General features: G+C 45.7%; 1 long non-coding RNA gene across 1 annotated transcript; it reads right to left on the reverse strand.

Moving 5' to 3' along the window:
* Positions 1-11,498: 11,498 nt before the first annotated feature.
* On the reverse strand, positions 11,499-23,271 carry LOC140908592 (uncharacterized). The gene is made up of 3 exons (XR_012157925.1): positions 22,951-23,271; positions 19,481-19,756; positions 11,499-12,817 (listed from the first exon to the last, which is right to left on the reverse strand). It is a non-coding gene; the product is annotated as an uncharacterized lncRNA (long non-coding RNA).
* Positions 23,272-23,404: the final 133 nt, after the last annotated feature.

Here is a 23,404-nt window from a genome sequence, read left to right on the forward strand (position 1 = left end):
GATGGTCCCAGGGTAGAAGGATCTTTAGCCTGTGTATGAAAACCTGGGAAAGCCAAGGCAGCTTGTGCCTTAAGAGTCTGCCAGCCTGTTTATCACTCAAGGTGTGAATTGCTAATTTATATCTTACCTCTCTAGTGTGTTAAGCTCAGTTTGTGGTTTTTGTTTATTTACTAAGATAATCTGCTTTGATCTGTTTCCTATCACTTAAAATCTATCTTTTGTAATTAATAAACTTGTTTTTGTTTTCTCTAAAACCAGTTTGTGGAATTCATAACTGGGAGGCATAAAGCTGTGCATATCTTCCTCCACATTGAGAGAGAGGGCGGATTTCATGAGCTTATGCTGTATAGTTCTCTGTGCAGCGCAAGATAACACAATTTGGGGTTTACACTCCAGACAGGTGTGCACTTGGGTGCTGGGCAACTCTCTAGCTGAAGCCTTCCCATGTGGTGCTGATTTCAGTGTCTGTGTCTTTTTGCAGCTGGGTGTGTCCCTACCTGTGTGTATGCTACAGGAGGCTTGAGGGCCTGGCTCAGCAAGACAGTGTAAGGGAGCCCAGGCTGGTGGAACAGGCAGGCTCACTGGTACCTCAGTACGTCAGGTGGCACCCGTGGGGGGGGGGCGGGGAGGTAATCTATCACACTCTGAATCCAAACAGCAGATTCTTTCCTCCTCTGACGCCGGACATAACAAAGCTTGATCTAGTCCACCATACAATGCCTCAGTCCATCTACAAGTCTGCTCCTCTGGTTGGAGGAGTATTCTGCACTCCTTTCCCAATCATCCACAGAGATTCCAAAGGATGCTAAATCATCTTTGCAAACATCCTGAAATCTGCACAGCAGTCTGCCTCTCTTTCTAGACCTTTCACGAGCTTCAGAGTACAGCACACTTTTTGGGATCCTGTAGTCCAGCATTCGATTGACATGTTCAAGCCACCTTTTCTTCCCATGAACGTTCCCATGAATGACATACCAGCACAATTTAACACTTCCACATTTGTCACCCTGTCTTGCCATATTATTCAAAGAATTTTATGCAAGCATCTGATATGAAAAGTATTTAGTCTTTTGGTATGTTTGGCATAAGTCATCCATGTTTCTGAGCCATATAGAAGAGTGGATAAAACACTTCTCATAAATATGTATTTTCACTTTAGTTGACAATTTGTTATTGTTCCAGGCTCTGTCTTGCAAAAGACCAAAGTTCCTGGTTGCTTTGCCAATTCTACTAGTAAGCTCAGCATCAAGAGCTATATCGCTGGTAACAGTAGAGCTAAGGTAGCAAAATTAGTCGACAACATCTAGATGAATACCATATAAGGTGATATCTGGAACTGGTTCTGAAGAGTCTTGGTGCATGATAATAGACTTCTTCAAGCATATTGCTAGCCCAAATATTTTGCATGAATCAGAGAACTTGGTAATAAGATGTTGTAGGGCATCAACACTAAGAGCCACAAGGGCTGCATCATCTGCAAACAAGAGGTCCCTCATGATGATCTCCTTCACCTTCGTCTTAGCTCTGAACCTTCCAATGTTAAGCAAAACTCCAGCATGTCTAGTGCTAAAATAGACACCATTTCGAACATCACAGAACGCATATTGAAGCAGGAATGAGAAATAAATATTAAACAATGTAGAAGACAGTCCACAACCCTGCTTCACTCCATTGTTGATGTTAAATGAGTCAGACTCTTGGTTTTCATACATTACAGTTGCCTTTATGCTATCGTGTAAGCATTTCACAAGCCTCTTCAGAACAATGTAAAGCCCTGACTGACGAACCACGTCAAAGGCTTTTGTTAAATCTATAAAAGCCATGTACAGTGGAATACGCTTCTCTCTGCACTTTTCCTGCAATTGTCTTACAGAGAAGACCATGTCTATGGTGGACTTTCCCGAGCAGAAGCCACACTGACTCTTGGGATATATTCTCTCAGCTAAAGTTTGAAGTCTAGCTAAAGATTTTTCCCACTATGTGAAGAAGAGATATACCTCTGTGGTTATTACAATAATTTCTGTCTCCTTTGTTTTAATAGAGTAGGATGAAACAAGCATCCTTAAAATCTTGCAGAACAGTTTTTTCCTTCCAACAGAGTAGCAACACTTCATGCAGTCTTTGCACATTTGTAGATTTCAGCAGGTAAACAGTCAGTCCTAAAGCTTTGTTGTTGGGAATCTTTTTGATGCTTTGTTCAAGTTCCTCCAGTGTAGGTTTGGCATCCAGCGAAGTCATAACTTCAAACCCAGGCAATTTGTCTAACACTCGGTCTACTACAGGCTCCCTTGAGTATATCATTCCATAGTGTTCAATCCACCTCTCCAGTTGCTTCCCTTTATCAGTTATAATATTGCCATCCAGATCTTTCAGTGGAGCTGTTTTGTTCTTTATCAGCCCAATGGCTGTTCTAATGCCCTCACACAACCGTCTACTGTCACCTGCATCAGCCGCCTGTTGCATGCTGTCACAGAGACACAACCAAAATTCTTGAGCACACCTCCTGGAAGCTATTTGAACAAACAAACAAACCAAACTATAGACTTTGATTTCTTGATCAGAAAGCATGTGTATCTCATTGCTCAAAGAAGGATCAGAAAACTCTAAAAATATTGATTCATCAAGGTAAGAATCTATAGATGGGACCACTGTTAGAATAGGCGAGTTAGCCACAATTAACCCATAACCTCCAAATGTTCGAAGATGGTTGTCTCTAAAAAGCAACACCTGAATATAAAGTACTTCTGTCTTGTTTTACCTGTTTGCCTCGCTCATTACACTTTAATTGTCCTTAATGTTGACAATATAAACAGAAATCCATTCATTAGTGCAACCATCTGTTAAATTGTTTCTCTCAAGGCAGAAATTATTATTCAGTTTCTCAGCCCAAAATGAATTTCTCTTGAAAAGTTTCCCCCACACATAAAAATTAAACTTGTATGTAGATATATGTTGTAAGTGAATACTAGTGCATATGAAAAGCACAGTAATGAGACTTCTGAAGGCTGAAGTTACTGTTGGCTGAACCAGAGAAGTAACAATGTAATCTTCCACCTGCTGTCCTAACAATAGGCCTCAACCTCATTCTGACCAGATGGTATTTCATTCTCCAAACAAATTCAGTTCTTGGCCTTTCAGGTTCCACTGCCAAAGCGGTTGTGATGCCAAAAGTCATCGGGTGGGTGTTTTTAAATGCGGACTTGTTTTCTAGGACTTGATCTGAAGCCACCAATTAATTTCACGTAGCCCACCTAACAGCCACAATTATGGCAACTAGCTTCTTGGGTTGTATTCAAACCAGTGATCTCGGAGTGAAAAACCCTGAAATCCAGTATCAATTCCTTGCGTCATCCAAGAAACTAACATTACATTTTCATATGGATGTGGACATCATACAAATATTATGTTGTTATTTTTCATTTGTTGCATATTGTGTGTTTATATGGTCCCTAGCACAATGGGGTTATGATCTTTGGTTGGCATTCCAGGTGCTGCCACAATACAAATAAATAATAAATAAAATAATAATAATTAATAATGAGACAAGGTGGGTGAGGTAGTATCTTCTATTTGACCAACTTCTGTTGTTGAAAGACGAGTTTTCGAGCTACACAGAGTTCTTCTTCAGTTATCACCTTGTCTCTCTAATATCTTGGGACTGACATGGCTACAACCACACTGAATACAATAATAATAATAATAACAATCATACTAATAATAATGATCACTTGTCTGCCCCTGCTACTTTCCCCACAGTTACTCCTTCTCTTATCTCTTATTGATTTAGTGACAATGGAACATGGATGCCAATACAAACATCTTAAAGTTTAACAAGAATAAAAAAGAATATTTACTGTCCTGCTCAAATGCAGCTGTCTTCATCTTTTTCAGTTACTCTGGATGGTACTGATATTACTTTTGTTTATCCTAGCTAAAACCTGAGCATATTTTACCCCATATGCTGTATTAAATCTTAAACAAACAACACTGACAGATTTCCTCTCTCTTTTTGGCTATCTCAGGACTTGCTCGGGCACGTTTCAGGCTACATACAAAGACACTGATTCATCCCAATTTGTCCTTCACTGCTTACTACCAATTTTTGATGTACACTTTATGCAGTTCTCCTTTAGGTAGGGTCAGAATTGTGTCCTGTGTCGCTGCAGCTGAGGCCTGGTACAAGGGTTGTCCATTAAAACTTTACATCTGAAGGGATTCTGGTAACACAGAAGCTTTTATCTGAAACATAAGAAGATACCAGGATTACTGAAGACTGCTGGGGCAGTGAAGGTTGAGTTTTAAATGTTCCTGCTGCCCCACTACCCCTAAGTCTACCACTGTCTTTTATATCAACATTGAACCCAGTAGTTTGGACAACTTGTTGTCACTCATGGAGCCCAATACATGCTCAGGAAAATCTAAGAATATCCCTAGCTCACAGTGTACTGGAATTAGTGCTCTGCTCTGAACTCCTACCTGAAGAGAGACTAAAAGCGTAACGCTCTGCCCCTTCCATTCTGATGTGTGGCAAATGCTCTAGGATTGATATGATGCCACTTGCATGGTCTCTTGTAGGCTGGCTGACAGGAAATGCATTCCCAACTCCCATTTTACAGCTGCCTGGTGAGGACTTGGTTGCAGTTTGAGAAACAGGGCTAAAATGAGTTTGAGCTGGGTTGTTCAGTAAGGTAGCTGCTACAGTGTAGATGGGACTTCAACACTAGAGTTCAAACCATATTAGTCAAAGCCATATTGAAAAATGGTTCTTGCTTGAAAGGCACTAGCACTATTTCAAACCCTAGGGTAAGGTTGTGTCTACACAAAGAGATTTTATCAAATTGAGTTGTATTGGTTCTACACTCCTAGCATTTGTTGCATATTATCTCACAGTAGATTGAAAGCTATTTTAGGGCACAGACTGTGTCCTCCTGTATGTTGGTACAGCACTTAGCGCAACGAGGTCCCAAACCTCTGGGTGTTAATAGAATACAATTAATAAGTAAAATACTAATAGAAGTATATGGAAACAATCATATGTCCATGGAAATGGCTGGTGGGGGTAGGCTCCATTGTTGGCCATGAGATACTGTCGACAGCCATCCCATCCCATCCCTTCCTTCAACAGGAGGGCGTCAGATTTATTTTAAGGAGCCCAGGATTAAATCAGTGTCTCTCAACCGCTTTCATGAAGTGAATTTACGCTACAACAAAAACAAATTCCTTCCCTATCTACTTCTCTTCCCCAACTGAAATCAACACAAACAAAGGGAGTCTGTGAGAAATCATGGATCAGGTCACCTCCCCTTTCCACACAATCCAAGTTGCAGCCGTTACCCTCCCTCAATGTATGTTCTCCCTTTGAACAGAACTTCCATTCTCCACTGACCCAGCACAACTTAAAGTAGGAATAGCTAATGAGACATTTAGGTGTGCGCCAGGGGAGAATGGATGTACAGGTCACAACCCAGGCTGATAGCACGTCATCAATAAAAGTGTTGTCATAGAGACAGAATGGCTCAGAGCATTGATATACCTCGCATGGTGGCTCAGAGCCCCCACCTAGATCAGCAGTGGTTGTAAAGAGTAATCCTCTGGTAACTGTTTGGTGGCAGCTGTGAAATGAGTTTGGAGAGCTCAGTTCTCAGGGAATCAGCCACTTCCCAAAAGCCGCCACCAAAGCCATTGTTACTAATTGGCAATTGTGTTATCAGAGAGAATGTGGATGGCGCTGTAGGCTAACCCACGCCAGCTCCTGCGGGGAGGGGCAGGGGCTCTCCAGCTCAATGTTGAGTCACCCTGATGGGGTAGGGTTGCTCCTGCCAGTTGTACACAGGCAAGGATTTATATAAATGCTAAGGATATACCTTGCTGCTTCTGCAACAGGCTCCAGGTTACTTTCTCTGTGATTCAATTTTAGTGACTGTTGTGGGATGCCAATTCAAACACCACAGGGCCAAAATCATCCTTGGTGTAAAGGGTGCAACTCTGCCGAGGACAGTTGCTTATTGGAGGGCTGAATTTGGTCCCTCATCTTGTTTGGTCTGTTTGGCTGTCACTGAGCTCACGGCTCTCTAAAACGTGGGCGTGTTTGATCCCAGGCTCTTATCTGCTTTTTGTTTAGTTGTCGTTGGCCTGTTTCTTGATCAAGGTTCATATGTACTCAAATAGCTAGGCAATTCATCCTTCCCACATGAGTTATTGCAAGGAAACTTACACAGGCCATTTGTTTTGACACCCTGTTTAGTTTGTTCCAAATGCCAAGTCCTGCTCTCTCACATTACACAGAATACCTGTGGATCACTGCATGGTGGGGTCAGCACCCAGACTCTGTGCACAGGTAAAAACACACAGCATTCTCCCCACTTCCCAGTTTTTCCCACAGCATTAAACAACCTCAGACAATGGTAGTAAGCGCACTCAGGGAGGCCACCCTCCTTAGAAAGGGGCTCTTCTTGGCTGAACAAGGAGGTTGCTCAACCTGTTCCAAGAACCACAATGGAAAATTGCCCTTCTTGTTCTTTTGGGTCAGTTCTAGGACACCGAGACCTTTTTAAGCCTTGTGTCCCTCTTTCCATCTCTCGCATCCTGTTGGGTGATGCTTGGCTACCTACTACCTCACTGGTATTCTGATCCTGTTGTCTGCCCCTGCCACCCCACTAATGACTCCTTCCCCCTTCTCCTCCTGTCCATGTGTGACCCAGGTCCCAGTGAGGGCCAGCTGTGGTCACTCAATTAGGGTGAACTGCAAAGAATGGAGCCATCCCCAAAAAACTGGTCGCTATTCCAAAACTTAGATTTACCAAGCCAGCATAAAACAGCTTCTTTATTACCTTACTGATTACTCAGAAGTCCAAACAACACAGTTCCCTTAAAGTGATCCAGCCTCAGGACTCCATCCAGGTACCTGTAGTAAGATGAGGCCCTGAAACATAAACCCTTGGTATCAGAGGCCTGGTATGAGACCTAAGGCCTGAGTTAAAGTAATGGTCAAGACTTTGCTAACATAAAGCAAAGTTAAGCTGAGAGCCAGAGGCAGGCCCTGCTCACAGAAGCTGGCAAGGAAAGGGCTGATGTTGCCTAAATATATGCTGTTGCACAAACATATATCTAAAGTGTATTGGATATCAGAGCCATACACAAATGGTACAAGAACATTCTTATACCGTCCACATAGATAACAAGGACAGGGGCAAAAGGCTAGTATGATGGATAGAGTTGTTTTGTTCGAACCAACATGTACAATGTGAGAGGCGGCACCTTACTGCATAGAAGGGTGGTGCATTGTTACGTAAAGGGGTTGCACCTCAAGATGTCAGGAGTGTTATGTAACTTGTTTGTACCTGTGTATAAGAATACATCCCTAGGGCGGTGTCTCTGTCCAGCCTAGGGGGCAGTGGAAAGTCCTGCCACTGACTGAGCTGTGTCCATTGTCAGGGAGCACATAGGGACTAGCAACAAACTGTAGATATATAATCCGGGGAGCTAGAGATTGTGTTTCTCTTCAACAATAAACCAGGCCGACGTGTCTTCGTACCTTACTGGAGTCTGGGGTCATTGGGGGTTCTCTAGGGGTCTGCTGTGCCAGCAATCTGCAAGGCCGGGGCAGCACAGAGAGGGGACACACGCACACACACAGCCGACTTATATCAACATAGAGCAAGAGCAGAGCACCACACCGGTGGCATCTGACAACAGTGCCCATGTCAAATATGATGATTTCTGAAAATCTTATTTCATCATATAAAATAAAAGGTTCTACCAGTCTCAAAGGATCGGACACATTACCTCCCAGGTTATTGAATATTCCAGATCTTACCCAAATACATGCTATAGCCAATTCTTATTAACTAAACTAAATTTTATTAAAAAACAAAAGAGAAAGTATGGTTAAAAGATCAATATACATACAGACATGAGTGCAAATTCTTAAGATTCAGATTCATAGCAGAGATGGTGACCTTTGTAGTAGCAAAGAGTTCTTTCAGAAATAGTCCACAGGTTATAGTCCAATGTTTATGTTTCAGGGCGATCCAATTAGAACTGGGATCTCAGTCCTTATGGCTTAGGCTTCACATGCATGAAACCTTAAGCAGATCTAAGATGAAAAGGATCAGGACTGAAGGATCTTTTATACAAGTTCAGGTCCTCTTTGACAAGCTGGAATTCCTCTGGGAACTAAAGGTAATTAGGATGACTTTGAAGGAGGTCCATCACCCATACTTAGCTATATGAATTAACATAAGGCAATTGGCTTGTTCCTCCACCATTCACAGATGCAAAAAGAAAAGGAGTACTTGTGGCACCTTAGAGACTAACCAATTTATTTGAGCATGAGCTTTTGTGAGCTACAGCTCACTCCGATGAAGTGAGCTGTAGCTCACGAAAGCTCATGCTCAAATAAATTGGTTAGTCTCTAAGGTGCCACAAGTACTCCTTTTCTTTTTGCAAAGACAGACTAACACAGCTGTTACTCTGAAACCATTCACAGATGATTTGCTATACATTTCAAAGAGAGATGAATACAAAGATAGTCCGTGTTTACAATTCATTTAAATGCTAGGATGTTATTTTGATCTCTGAATTATCAGAATACAGCATAGACAGGGACGGTTGATTATATCATTTACCATTACCCATATACACATGTAAATATGCAAAAACACAAACATTATCTCCCCACAGGTATTTAAGGGTTGAATTTGAGCCATTTATTTTGCAGGATGTTTAACACTTTCTAGCCATGCGTCACACCGTGAATGCCTCAGCCTCTGTCCTGTGTCCCTTTTTCTCCCTACAAAATCCGAGTTGTCTTGCTTTCCCCTGCTCCACTTTCCCTAGCCTTCAAGCTTCCCATTATTCTCTCTCTTCTGCTCTCCTCGTTCTTTGGGGGTAGAGAAATTAACATCACTTTGCTCTTCCATTTCTCCCCCAGCCCTAGGAATGTTTCCCCCTCCATCTCAGCTTTCTTGTAGCAGAAATTTAAAGCTAAGAAGGAGCCACACCAAAAATAATCATCTTCCACTGCAGCTGAAAAGGACAATGGCAAGCATGAAGGGAGCTGAAAACCCCCAAGGAGGCACTATGCCAGGGAAGTCCCTTTGGAGAATGCCAGAGCAAAGAGCCTATGCTGAGGACAGCGGGGACAGGACAGAAAGTCTGAGAAAAACTCTGTCCTTGGAACCCCATGGTAAACGTCAACTCCAACATGTGTCCTCCTCCTTCATGGAGATCTCCCTTCCATTGAGATGAGAACACGATTGTAAGATCTACAACTGTAGGGAGAGCACACTGTTGACACTAAGATCTACCATGTGACTCTAAAGCAGAATTATGCTTAGTGTTTATTAAAAAGGCCTTGAGTCCATTTGAGCTTGTGTTTCTTAAGTCACCCTTGCAGTGCACAAGACAGTGGTGATTATAAGGTGATCTGGTTCCTTCCACACAGACAATACCACAAACTGTTCATTGACCGGGTGAATTTTGGCCCTTAACATTCTATGAGCATTAACTAATTTTCAGTTCCTTGTTTTAGTGACAACCAAACCTGCTTGCTAAGACTGATGTGTTACAGTTTAAAAATAATAAACTCTGTGACTATTTACCACTTCTGGTGCACGGCTGCATTAATTTCGGAGTCCCTTTGGATAGCATTGAGACTACTCCTGCCTGTACAACCTGCCCCCTGGGCACATTTACTTCATTGTTACATCTCCAATAAACAACTCTGTCAGATTTTTCTTAGGACTGCTTGTGGGGCAAAATCCAGATGTGCTCAAAAACATGCTGATTTATCCCAATTCAAACTTCACATCTACTACATCACAGTAGTGCAGTGCAAGCTTGCTGTGGCCATATTTCACCTCTCCCCCCACCCACTAACAGAGGTTTCACCTGGCTTGTTCAAAACACGGGGGTTGAGATTGTAATGCTGGGGAGGAGGGTAGGGGAAATCACACTGCCTCATTGAAGCTGTTGGGAATGATAGGCACCTTCCATTCAGGCTAAAATGAGGGAATAATTAAGTGCCCCTTTGTTTAGGGAAAGCTAACACAATGGAAAACCACCACCTAATGACTAGAGCACAAGCAAGCCTGGGTAATGGCATTTCCCAGGCATCTGATAAAAAACATAGATGCAGGGGATTTGATTTGATTGCGGGGGTGTGTGACAGGGAGAGCGAGAGAGAGCAGAAACACCACAGAAGCACACACAGGAGGCAGCAAGGAAGCCTGACACACAGCCAGAGAAGCACTTGTAATGTGACTCTGCAAGAAAGCTATGAGAGAGAGCTTTTGGGAAGAGTGCTGACTGGAAAGAGACATGGAACTGTGAGCAAAGAAACTGTCTTGTTTGAGTCCTACTGTGTTCAGGTGAACAAGACTTTGATGCAATCCTGTTTATTTACATAGAATTTACATAAAAACATACCTTAACTCCATTATCATTTTTCTCCTCTTAAAAGATATAACCCACAAGACCCCAAATTTTGGCTAACTACATGGGTCAAAAGGGGTAACAATTTCTTTATACGAACCAAAAGATCCACTTCAGCTTGGTTCTCAGAAACCTTAGTGAAGAGATGGCAAAATTCTTCTTATTGCCTGAAAGCACTGGGCCTGGATCATTTGTAGAGGGGGTCATTACATACCGTAAAACCATAAGTGGTGCTTTTGCACTACCTTCCTGTACAACGCTATTTTTAATATGCACTAACTCATGATAGACAGAGATTCTGACAGATTTCCCAGCTTCTGATTCCACACCAGCACCCTGGCAACTGTTGGTTACATGAAAACATGATACAAGGACAATATTACAAAAGGACACATTTTAAAAAAAAACAACAATACAGTTTAATACGATGGGTTACATCCACCTCACTTCATAGCTGTGCAGTTCATTTCCTCTCCCCGGGTACAGGACTTGACATAGGTAAGCACTGTGTCTCCCTTTGTTGCATGTAGTTCCCTCCACCCTAATGCCTCAGGGTGGAGGGAATTCTATCTTTTTGGGTGTTTGTGGGTCCTACCCGCACCCAATTTTAAAGTGAGAAATGTAATCATGGTTGAATTTACATCAAACCACCTAACATATAGCCAAATGAGATGGGCAGCAACCAAGCAGGATGGTCAGATTTTGATATTCTTACTCATAAGTTCCTTACTTTACTAGTGTCCTGTCAAGGTTCCTTCCCCACTCTGAACTCTAGGGTACAGGTGTGGGGACCTGCATGAAAACCTCCTAAGCTTATTTTTACCAGCTTAGGTTAAAACTTCCCCAAAGTACAAACTATTTTCCTTTTTCCCTTGGACTTTATTGCTCCCACCACCAAGCGTCTAACAGATATATAACCGGGAAAGAGTCCGCTTGGAAACTTCTTTCCCCCCCAAAATCCTCCCAAACCATACACCCCCTTTCCTGGGGAAGGTTTGATAAAAATCCTCACCAGTTTGCATAGGTGAATACAGACCCAAACCCTTGGATCTTAAGAACAATGAAAAAGCAATCAGGTTCTTAAAAGAAGAAGTTTAATAGAAGAAAAAGTAAAAGAATCACCTCTGTAAAATCTGGTAAATACCTTACAGGATAATTAGATTCAAAACATAGAGAATCCCTCTAGGCAAAACCTTAAGTTACAAAAAGACACAAAAACAGGAATATCCATTCCATTCAGCACAGCTATTTTATCAGCCATTTAAACAAAACAGAATCTAACGCATATCTAGCTAGATTACTTACTAAGTTCTAAGACTCCATTCCTGTTCTGTTCCCGGCAAATGCATCACACAGACAGAGAGAGCCTTTGTTTCTCCCCCCCTTCAGCTTTTGAAAGTATCTTGTCTCCTCATTGGTCATTTTGGTCAGGTTCCAGCGAGGTTATCCTAGCTTCTTAACCCTTTACAGGTGAAAGGGTTTTTCCTCTGGCCAGGAGGGATTTTAAAGGTGTTCACCCTTCCCTTTATATTTATGACATGTCCCCTTATCAATGAGATCACTTGTGGAGTAAAGGGTTTCTGAATGTGAGTGACATTATCGGAAGCAGGCTCTCAGAGCTTTGGACTAGGCTACAGCTAGTACAAAGAGTCACTTTGAAAAATAAGAACTGTGACAGAGACAACTCTGCGCACCACATGGGAGTGCTCTGTGGAATATAGTTTGAGAATCCCTGCTGCAGGCCACACAATGTCTTTCTACTGATCTCAGTGAGAACAAGATGTAGGAACCACTGAGCGAAATCTATCGCTTTATGCAGTTGGTCGGCCCCCATAATAAGAATGGCCCCTTCTGGCCTTCACATCCATGAAGACTGCACAGAGCAAAAGCGGTATGTGGCCTCCGAGTCACAAGATGGGCTACTATTTGACAGCCCAAAACAGCTTGCAAAATAGTCCAGAAGAAATAATAAAACATAACGAGCTGGGTGGAGCTCCCCTGGGGATCACCGGTGATCACGGGCAGGACTCAACATGGTAGTGATACGCCTCACACCTAGTTTGCACTGTTGGATTTTCTGTGCCCTTTGCTTTTTCCTCCACCTTGAAGTGGTTAACATTTTCTCCAGGATCCTCCCTTTCTCCTTGTAACCAGGGGGCATAGTAAAAGCTGTAGGGAAACATGTTCGGGAAACATGGCTTCCCCTTAGTTCAGCACTGTTAGCTCCATTACGTCACACACTTGCAAGGTGCTGGGCATCAGGATGGGATTGTTCATGACATCATCCATTCACTGACCACACAACCTGATGCCATCAAATGTGGATTTTTTGCATGGTGCCTCCAGCTCCAACATGAGGTGTATGTGGGGTTTCACATCATTTCTGAAAATAAAGCACAGAAATTAATCAAGGTGGGAAGAGGTGGGGCCGTGGCAGAAGGGGTGGATGGGGGCAGGACAGTGCCTGGGGCTGAGTGGAGGTTGAGTACCCCCGAGGAAAATTAGAAGCCGGCTTGGGGGGTCCACAAATGGGATTTAAAAACTTTTAAATCAAAATGGGGGTCCTTGGGTTGCTAGGGTTTGAGAACCGCTGCTGTAATCCATTATTCTGAACAGCAACCAGTGCGATATTTATTACCTTGGCTCGACTTCGCATTTTGCTTGGTGACTTCAAGTTATGTCCCAAAACCAATGAGCAGCATATTCAAGAATGATCCTACTATTTTCATAACATAGTTACAGGAAATATGGAGTGAATTACTCTGCAGGCTGAAATAGGAAAACTATCCTGGGTGGCAGATCTGTTGGATAGCTCAGGCACTCCAAGCTAAGCTTTCCAGATGCAGAGACATGAGTTACAACAGATGTGACATGCGACTCCTGTAAATGCTACCAAAGCAAACGTTCAGAGTCTACAGCTTGAAAGTAGGGGAAAGGTCAAAGCAAAGAGCGGGGCGGCCATGCTGTCTCAATAGCTGCCAAGTAGAAATGAACCTGAGAACAGGGCAGGCTGTCTCTTAACAAAGGGGAGGTGGTTTTGAAGGATAACTGGCAGGCTTTGGAAGTGAAGACAGCAGCTCGGTGTTCTCAGGCTCAGCACTGCAAATACGTGCTGTACGTTTTATATGGGGTTGTCCTGAAAAACGGGTCAAGCGTACAGCCCAGCATGTGGATACTTAATGTAAACATAAAAGGGGATACATTCCGCCTCTGCTGGGGCGTGAGTAAATTTATCCCCTGCAGCACTGGGACTCCAGTGACATGAACAAAACAGGAATTTAATTTTTCCACCACCACCACTTAAAAAGGGGGTTTGGTTTCAAAAGGCCTGTTTGTTCTATCAGATTGCAGGAGTGTTATTTCTGATGCAGTGTAAGCATTATACGCCTACCTGATGTCACCCAGGGATGTGTGCCAGAGCAGAGATTTCCTGCTGTTTAGAAACTGGAATTGCAGGCTTTTGTGGCTGATTCACTAGGCCAGGGGTGGCCAACCTGTGGCTCCGGAGCCATGTGCGGCTCTTCAGAAGTTAACATGCGGCTCCTTGTATAGGCACCGACTCCGGGGCTGGAGCTACAGGCCCCAACTTTCCAACGTGCCGGGGGGTGCTCCCTGCTCCACCCCTGGCTCTGCCACAGGCCCTGCCCCCACTTCACCCCTCCCTGCTCCCTCCTCTGAGCCTGTAGTGCCCTTGCTCCTCCCCCTTTCCCCCCAGAGCCTCCTGCACGCCACGAAACAGCAGATCGGGAGATGCGGGGAGGGAGGGGGAGGCGCTGATCAGTGAGGCTGCCACTGGGCGGGAGGTGCTGGGAGCATGGGTGCAGGAGCTGGTGGGGGGATGCCGATGTCTTACTGTGGCTCTTTGGCAACGTACATTGGTAAATTCTGGCTCCTTCTCAGGCTCAGGTTGGCCACCCCTGCACTAGGCAGTTTCTCTCCCCTACCAAAATGGTGAGTCTTGGCCCTGGGCCCTTGTGCCCCACCACTGCATGCCTCCCATTCAGTGAACGATCTAATTCACAGCAGAGCACAAACCGATCCCAGGCTGAGGTTTGGAACAGCTCATACGCCACTGATAGGAACTGAATGGTGGGCACTGGCTGGTACCTCTTACAAATTGGGCCGGATCATCAACTGATTGCAGTGAAGCTATGCTGAGGAACAGCCCCATTGACTTCAGTATCACTGTGCCAATGTACACCAGCTTGGGATCTGCCCCATTTAATTCAGAGGAGCAATGCCAATTTCTGCCGGTTTGGGATCTGGCCAGTGGATTCAGCAGAGAGGCAGCACATACAATTGGATTGTGCATGGGACTAGGTACCTCAAGCCCCTGCCCTGGTCACCGACTCACCGCTGGCCTAGAACGAGTCACCTAAGCCAAAATTTTCAAGCACAGGGGCCTAAAGATAGTCCCCTAAATCCGTATTGAAGCCTTGAGCACCCAAAGTCAACAGCAGCTGTGGGTGCTCAGCATGTCAAAATCAGGCAATTTAGGACCCCACATTGGAAAAGTTTAGCCTTCTTCCCACAGGGGAAATACATCTTACTTCCGTCTCACATAGGGCTGTTGTGAAGGCTTGCTTGGTTGATGCTTTTACAGGGCTTTGAAGATCTAGAAGTAAACTGTCTTCTCAGTTACACCCCTTCAGTACCATGGAAGTGAACATAATTGCATTGGTGTGGCCAGACTGTACAGTGGTATGTAAATGATAAGAGATTCTCATGGCTACCCCCTAAAGGCTGGGAACCACCGTGCTAGAAGAGATAAGGGAAAGAAGGACTATGTTATAATGACAGGTTTCAGAGTAGCAGCCGTGTTAGTCTGCACTCGATTAGAGACCTAAAAGTGACAATTCTTCAACAAAAAAACTTCAGAAACAGACTCCAACGAGAGACTGCTGAATTGGAATTAATTTGCAAACTGGATACAATTAACTTAGGCTTGAATAAAGACTGGGAGTGGATGGGTCATTACACAACGTAAAACTATTTCCCCATGTTCATTTCCTCCCTCCCACTATTCCTCAGACGTTCTTGTCAACTGCTGGAAATGGCCCACCTTGATTATCCTCCCTACAAAAGGTTTTCTCCCCCCCCCGCTCCTGCTGGTATTGGCTCATCTTAAGTGATCACTCTCCTTACAGCATGTATGGTAACACCCATTGTTTCATGTTCTCTGTGTATATAAATCTCCCCCTGTATTTTCCACTGAATGCATCCGATGAAGTGAGCTGTAGCTCACGAAAGCTTATGCTCAAATAAATTGGTTAGTCTCTAAGGTGCCACAAGTACTCCTTTTCTTTATGTTATAATGCTGCCTTCTGTGATATGCCCACTCCCCAGACTAACGAGTAACTGGAGTGTGGGATTCTCAGGGAAGGTTGAGTTTGGTCTGGGATGTGGTTTTGTGTTAAATTAAGTTGGTTTGATTTTACAGGTGCTACAATAAACCCCCTTGGGAGCACGTTGAATCTTCCTGCAGCTTTTGGCAGTTATTTGTTTGTTGGGGAGGGGAGTGGAAATTGTGAGCATTTGGGATTTTTTTGACAGCCTGGGGCACCTACCTTACAAAGTGCCTGGCATAGGCAGAGGCTCAATGGTGCCAGTGGGGCTCAGTACATACATAGGAGTCTATTTGTATGTGCACATTGCACGGTTGGGGTCTAGGCCAAGTACAAAAACTCAGCAATAGTTAAGAATATAGAATTTCTCTTAAAGCCCAATTTTCTGCCATTTTGGCTTTCTTGTGGGCTGTGTTCTTCATAGCAAAATGTGACTCTCTGTTCTCATTACAGAAAAAGCCTCTCAATCCCAGCAATATGTCCAAAATCCTCCTTACTATATGTTGCATGAGATGCTAATTACTTTGGTATGCAGCCAGGAGAAAAGTGCAATAGCTTGAAAGAGTTCCCAGGAGTAAAAGAAGCTGTTTTCCACCAGATGGCTTACCCTAGTCACATACCGTTACTTGAGCTGCTTCTCGCTCCCTGGTTGTTTTCTTTTCCCTCGTTGGTTTGGTTTGGTTTGAATCAAATCTGTACGTAAAACTAGTTGATAGATAAAAAACTCACTTTCTTTCCTGGCACTTTGTGTTTCTACCTAATACATAGAAATTTGGAAGGGGGGAAAAAGGAAGGAACAACAGAGATGGGCCCAAATTAAAACCCTGGATCCAAACTCTCTTGGACTTTGGAATCAGACTTTGTGGCTTGGACCCATTTCTAATTAATATCCTGGGTGGCAGGAGCTGGGAATTCTTCCAAGTTCTTGGGGAAATGGCTCTGCCCTGAAAGCAAGGGAGGAAATGTGTCATATTCTCCAACAGTGAATCCTCTGGCAGAGTAAAGCCATGTTGATGGGCTCAAAAGAGAGCCTTAGGCAGTCCTCTTAGGCTGCCTAGAAACTGGGAGTGTGTTTGGATGCATCTTTATGGCTCAGCCAGGCCACCAGTTTAATATCTGTGCATTAAAACATAATATCAATAACTCTATAATTTCAGTGCTCTGATTTAAATCTACAAATTCAAGTAAATTCAGAGGTAAACCAAGACCACCGCCCTTCCTCCAAATCTTTTCACAGTCTCTTTTTCTGCATCATGTTCAAGCTCACCAGTCTCATCTTCCCAGCACCACCCCTACCCCTGTTTCTTCCTTCATCCCATTTCCACCCACTCTTACTCCTTATGCTCAGACTCTCTCCTGACTGCTCTGTTTGTCTCTTTCTTTGACTCCCAGCCTTTCATCTTCTTTAGTACCCTGCACCATGTTTGGAACAACCTCCCAACCACCCCCACCCCCTATCAAATACTGCCTTAAAACCACATTTGGCCGAGCTGCGCTCTCTCTCTCGTGCATGTTGGGTCTTGGTTTTGGTTTTTCTGCACCCACGTAGCTGCACTGGTGCAAGGCTCTTGCATAGTGCTGATGAGCTGCACCGGTATAAAAAATGCCTTATGCCAGTGTAATGCATCTACTAAAAGTTTGCACCAAGTCAGCTGCATCCATGTAGCTGAAAAAGCCCCAATGTAGACAAGGGGTAACATTTCAAAAGCAGCCAACCTTAATTCTGCCATTGCCTAATTTTTGAGTGCTTGATGTCGCAACCTTAATAGGGCACTTGTAACATAATTGTTTGTGTATCGAGCTATGGCCACATAACATTCTGCAGTTGTAGTGTATTGTACTGTACTGTACTTCCTCTGCCCCCTAGAGCTTCCTATCTAGAGGCACAACTAGGTCCAATACAAACACAGAGATCGGTTGTGCTCATTGTAGGAGGAAGGCATCATGAAAGAGTTGAGCTAGCTCTGTTCAGATCGAGACTCAGGAATCTTGGGTTCCCTTCCAGGCTCTGGAGGGACGTGTGCTCTAATGGCTCAGACTCTTCTGCCTGCTTCCACCCAAGTTTGACTTCTTTGGCCCCATCCCTTCCAACCTGTCCCCATTCCCGTCCTGTCTCTTCCTAATCCCTGGTTCCTCATGCCAGCTACATTCTCCTTGCTTATTGATCCTAATCTCCACTCCTCAAGCTTTGCATCCCAGTCCCACTGTCCTGGCCCAGCCACTCCCAAGTGCTCCCTCCCAGCTCCACATCTGATTGCTCTCTCCCCTCCCCAGGTTACTAAGGAGTGACCACATCCTGAGAAACAACGGTTTTACCCATCCCCTCGGAGTGGGGTGTAGTTTTCGGCACAGTGGAAAGTTACCAAACATAGAATAAAGAAAGCAGCCAGATGACCAGGAGGGGTTTAACTAAGGAAACACTGGAACAGAGGATTGTAGCTAGAGGGCGTGGTCTCCCTCCGTGGCGGTCGGAGGTGGGACCGCGAGCGTCCCATGGATATCTGCAGCCACCATGCCTGAAGCAGAAGGGTGGGACAGGAACCGGATCTATAAAAGGCTGGCCTTGTAGCTCAGTTGGAGTAGAGCTGCCATACGAGCAGGGCATCTCTTCCCCCTGCCCCATTGCTGACAGAGGCCGCAATACTGCCAGAGAACTGGAGAGACTGCCAGAGCTGCCAGACACCGAGAAGCTGTTGGGGTTGCCATGCACCGTTTATCCCAGCCAGACCGATGCCAACCCCGGAACCCAGGTACTCCTGGACTGGGAGCATAGGAAGGAGGCCAGGGAAGCTGAATAGTGCTTTGCTGTGTTACTCACTGCAAGCTGGCCAGCGTGTTGCAGACCGATTTCCCTGCTGACCTAGTGGTGGACCACTCTGCCACTGTTAGGGCCCTTAGCTGGTCTGTGTCCCCCTACCCCCTCTTGCCACCCCACCACCAGGAGTGGCAGCCTCCCCATCTTTAGGCCAAGAGGCCTGCATTGCTCTGATGGCCGCCTGAGCTAGGACACCAGATGGTTTAGCTGGCTCTCTCGCCAGAGAGCTAATCCCCACCCCCCGTAGACTGCTGTGTTGCTCTGCCTGACTGTAGGCTGGAGCCATTACATGAACCGATTGCTGCTCCAGGCAGACAGACTCCCTACTGTTCTGCCTGTCTACAGGCCAGAGCCCTTAACTGATTGCTGCCTGTCCTGATTAAGGGACTGGCGCCTATAGACTTCTTGCTACCCTGCCCGACTGTGGGCCAGAAGCATTAACAGTGTGCTGTCTTGCCAGGGCTCTCAGACCCAGTTGTTGCCTGGCCTGGACTGCAGGCTTGGACCTATTGATCACTAACAGTCAGCTAATTCCCCCCATGAAGAGAGTCACTCTAGGAGCATTGCAGTGAGAGGGTATGGCCTCCCTCTCTGATGGACAGGGAGGGGACCGCGACTCTTTTACAAGGACCGTGAGCAGAGCTTGAGCTAGCGGTTGTATGTCTAACCGGGCTGGGAACCCCCCCCCCCCGGTTGCAGCATGGACACTCTGGGAGAGGGTGTGTTTAAGGAGCAGGGAGTCTGAAGGGTCCAACTAAGCAGCTGGATAGTGAGCTCAAGTGCTCAGGGTGGAGTGCGCAACAAAGTGTCTGCCCCCTGAGAGTGCACCTAGGAACCTCCAAGACTGAGGCAGTGGCTGGACTCCATTCAGGCTCTGACGACTTACAACATCCAGGGACCAAGGTTTGGGTCCCCCTCACAGCAGTCTGCAGGAGGCACCCAGCCATATCTCCGACATGGGTCAGTGGAAGAATCTGGCTCACAGCTGAACACAGGGTCACGCTGAGGCACCTGCACTGTAACTCCCATGAGGCACTGCAGCTGTTCAGGTGAATGCAGATGAGCGTCAAACTGAGCCAAAATAAAGCGTCGCAACAGCTCAGCAACGTCTCCACTCGGAACGTTCCACGGCACAAAAGAGTCACTGCTTGAACTTTTTGCCCTGATTGAGGATGAAAACAAATGTTGAAATTCCAGTTTTCAACCATCTCTTGTAATAAACTGTTGCATTTGGCTTTGGTACATTGCCCTATTGTAAATGTATTTCAATAGTGCCAAGATTTCACCAGACCCAGAATACCCTTTGTGGCATGCACTCACATGCACCCTACACCTTTCACGCATATAATTAAACTGGTTCTCATTTGGCACCCTCTCTGCCTGCCTCTCATTAGGTTCTTTTATATGGGATACTGATGCTGCCTTGTACCGGTCATGTCACTGGCATCCACTGATACAAGCAGTATGCATGCCAGGTTTGGGGCTCTCCCAAGATCAGAAGTCCATGAGAACAAGCCCTAACTTCTGCTTTTGGAAGCTGTTCCACCTACGCCCTGCTGTGACCTCACCTACCATGCCCCACTGACCATGCTCTCCCCTGACCCATTCCCTCACCATTAGGCCTTTATCTTCTTCCTCTGGGTCTTCTTGGGACTAGCTCCTGCAATATTTCCCCTCCCCTAGCACCAGGGAGCAGAGACCCTTGCAAAGGTTTCCGGGATTCATTGCGTAGAAGGCAGCAGGAGAGGCTGAAGAACGGGAATGGCACAGTTCACTCGTGGGGCCGGGTGCTTGTGGGACTCTTGCAGCTTCCTCCCCCCCCACCAAAAATCTCCTTAGGGAAAGAGAAGCCTTACCTAGCAACCCCAAGAAGATGGCCACAGGGGAAATGGCCAGTGAAAAGCCTAGGACAAAGGGGAGATGTTGGAGATCTTAATGCATACCCTGAAGAAATGTAGGGCCAAGTGAGTGGTGGGGCCAGGTCCTAACAGTCCTGACCATTATTTGTATTGCAGGACTATGCTGGGCCTGAAGTACCAGGTCTCTTAGCTCCTCACAGTCTCTGTGCCAGTCTCTGAAACACTTGCTCCTGCCTGTTCTGAAAAGCTTTATCTATACAGCCAGTTCTCCAAGCAGTAGCATCTCATCCATCCGCCATCCCCCTCCTCCTTCTCATTTGCATTTGCAAATACAGGTTGCACATTTCTCCTAACAACCTATCTAAATATAGTGCGCATGGGCTGGGCTTAGCACAACTAGACACCTACGTCCAAGTCAGGGACTCCCAAAAGGCGCACTGCGCTGCAGGTAAGAGGTTTGCCTGCTTGACCCTCTCTGACATGCCTGTGGATTAGCAATCATGTGCAAGAGACACCCTGGTCAGCCAGCACCGAGACCTCTGCAGCTAAAGGCACAACCTGCTTGAGGTTAAGCTAAAGAACCGGGCTCTGCAGCTAGGGGCTCTAACTGACTCATCCCCTCTGTGCATCAGGCACGGTGGGTCCCACAGACTTAAGCATGATCCAATATGCCCTTTGGAACATGGCATCTATACAGAATCACTGGGTAAGGCAACTCCCATCTTTTCATATGCTGTGTATTTATACCTCCCTACTTTATGTTCCACTCCATGCATCTGATGAAGTGGGTTTTAGCCCACGAAAGCTTATGTCCAAATAAATTTGTTAGTCTCTAAAGTGCCACAGGAACTCCTCGTTGTTTTTATAGAATCATAGATGGTTAGGATTGGAAGGGACCTCAGAAGGTCATCTAGTCCAATCCCCTGCTCAAAGTAGGACCCCAAACTAAATCATCCCATACAGCTCATCTGTGCCTTCCCTTGCATGAACGCTCCCATATCTTCTGGCAGTGCCTAGGGCCAGCCTTTGAAAAAGCTGGCCAGAACTAAGTGACATTGCAAGAGAGGGCTGAGGGATAAACAACCCTTCGCCTCAGAAAGGAGCGGAGAAAACAAAAAAACAGCAACAGAGAACATTATTGTGTATGGCAGCTGCAAGCCCCACTCCAGAGCCTGGCAGCTGCGCCACAACACCATCCAGAACCACTTAGTGAAAGCCATTGCACCACGCCTGGGGGAGGTCGCCGTGAACTGCGCCATCCCCGGTACTGACAGCCAGTTGCGACCTGACGTGGTAGTCACCGACGAGACCCAGAAAAAGATCATCCTTGTCGACATCACGGTCTCCTTCGAGAACAGGACCCCGGCCTTCCACGAAGCCCGAGCTCGTAAGCTGGAAAAATACGCCCTTCTGGCCGACACCCTGAGAGCGAAGGGCTATGAGGTGCAGATGGATGCCCTGATCGTCAGAGCCCTGGGCACTTGGGACCCCTGCAACGAGCGTGTGCTGCCGACCTGTGGGATCGGTCGATGCCACACAAGGCTCATGCGGTGCCTCGTGGTCTCGGACACCATCCCATGGTCCAGGGACATCTACATCAAACACATCACCGGCCACCGACAGTACCAGGAGGTGTGAGCTGGTACGACATCGTGCACCAACTATGGGAAAGGGACTGAGAGACTTTTTCCATTGGACCATATGAACTGGAACCATACACTCACTGAACATTAAATCCCACCAAATAAGGGTAGATCCATCCCCATCATTGTATCCACTCATTATACTCCACACTGAACATAGCCATTATATGGACAACATACCCCCACATCTCAATGTCTGTACTTTGACCGGTTAAACTTTTACCCCCAATCAGAGAGATTGCAGGTTATGTATTCCTTACGCCACCAGTTCCTAAACCAAATTTTGCACCCCTTGATAATCTGTACCTTATTCCCTGATAACCAGAAACTTCTATGCTTAAACTCTGTACCATTTTCTTTTTACTTCAACATTATCTTAATAAAATTTATCCACAGCTGGGCGCTCTGCAGTGCCAAAGAGACACATTCCCTGCCCTAAAGAGTTTGGAGTCTGGGTTTAGACATAACCTGGTAAATGACAACTGACAAAGGGAGAGCAGAGGGAAGGGAGAGCAAGGGCTGCAGTTAAGATCATGGGATTGCTTGTTTATTTATGTGCTTGTTTTGCTGGCAAAAGCAGGGTTGAGGGAGTGACCTTTGCAGTGAGCACTGAAGTTGATCCAGGGCAGGAAATCAAATGGGTAGGTTTGTGAGAGAAAGAAAGATGCAAGTGCGTGCATCAGCATAGAAGTCAAAGTCCCCAAGGATGAGGGGGGCGGGGAGGAGAGCTATCAGTGAAGGGGGGGGGGGGGGGAAGCTGGGTAGTGGCAGACAACAGTAATGCTAGGAGACAGGAGAAGTGACAGCAGGTAGCTCTAAGGAGGAATTAAATACACACAAGAGACTCTTCATACCTGGTTATTAGATCACTTGAGTTTTTCTTTTCATCAGATCAAAGAGTCTGATCTCCGCAGTCAAAGCAGCAGAATAAGGGGAACAAAGAGCCTGCATGAAAAGAGGGTGACTGGGGATTTAAAAAGAGGGAAGAAAACCACATTGCCGCTATGTCACACAGCCTCTCACCTCTCACCCCAACTTGTGGCCAAACACTGAATCATCAGCTTTCAACCCTAACAACAGGCAACCAGCCAATCCATTCATGCCATCCCTCCAACCCACAGGAGAACATGCACCTGCTGCATGATCAGGCAGGGTGGCAATCAACAGCCAGCTGGGCCACCTGACCCTCCCCGCAAAGCACAACAGGTACAGCCTAATGCTGGGAAAGCAGAAACAGCTCAAGCCAGGAGCCAGCTCTGAATTTGAATAGCTCAGAAGTGTTTGGCTAAAACCACAATACATGAAACA

Source organism: Lepidochelys kempii, chromosome 3 (assembly GCF_965140265.1).
Source record: "Lepidochelys kempii isolate rLepKem1 chromosome 3, rLepKem1.hap2, whole genome shotgun sequence".
Classification (NCBI taxonomy): Eukaryota; Metazoa; Chordata; order Testudines; family Cheloniidae; genus Lepidochelys; species Lepidochelys kempii.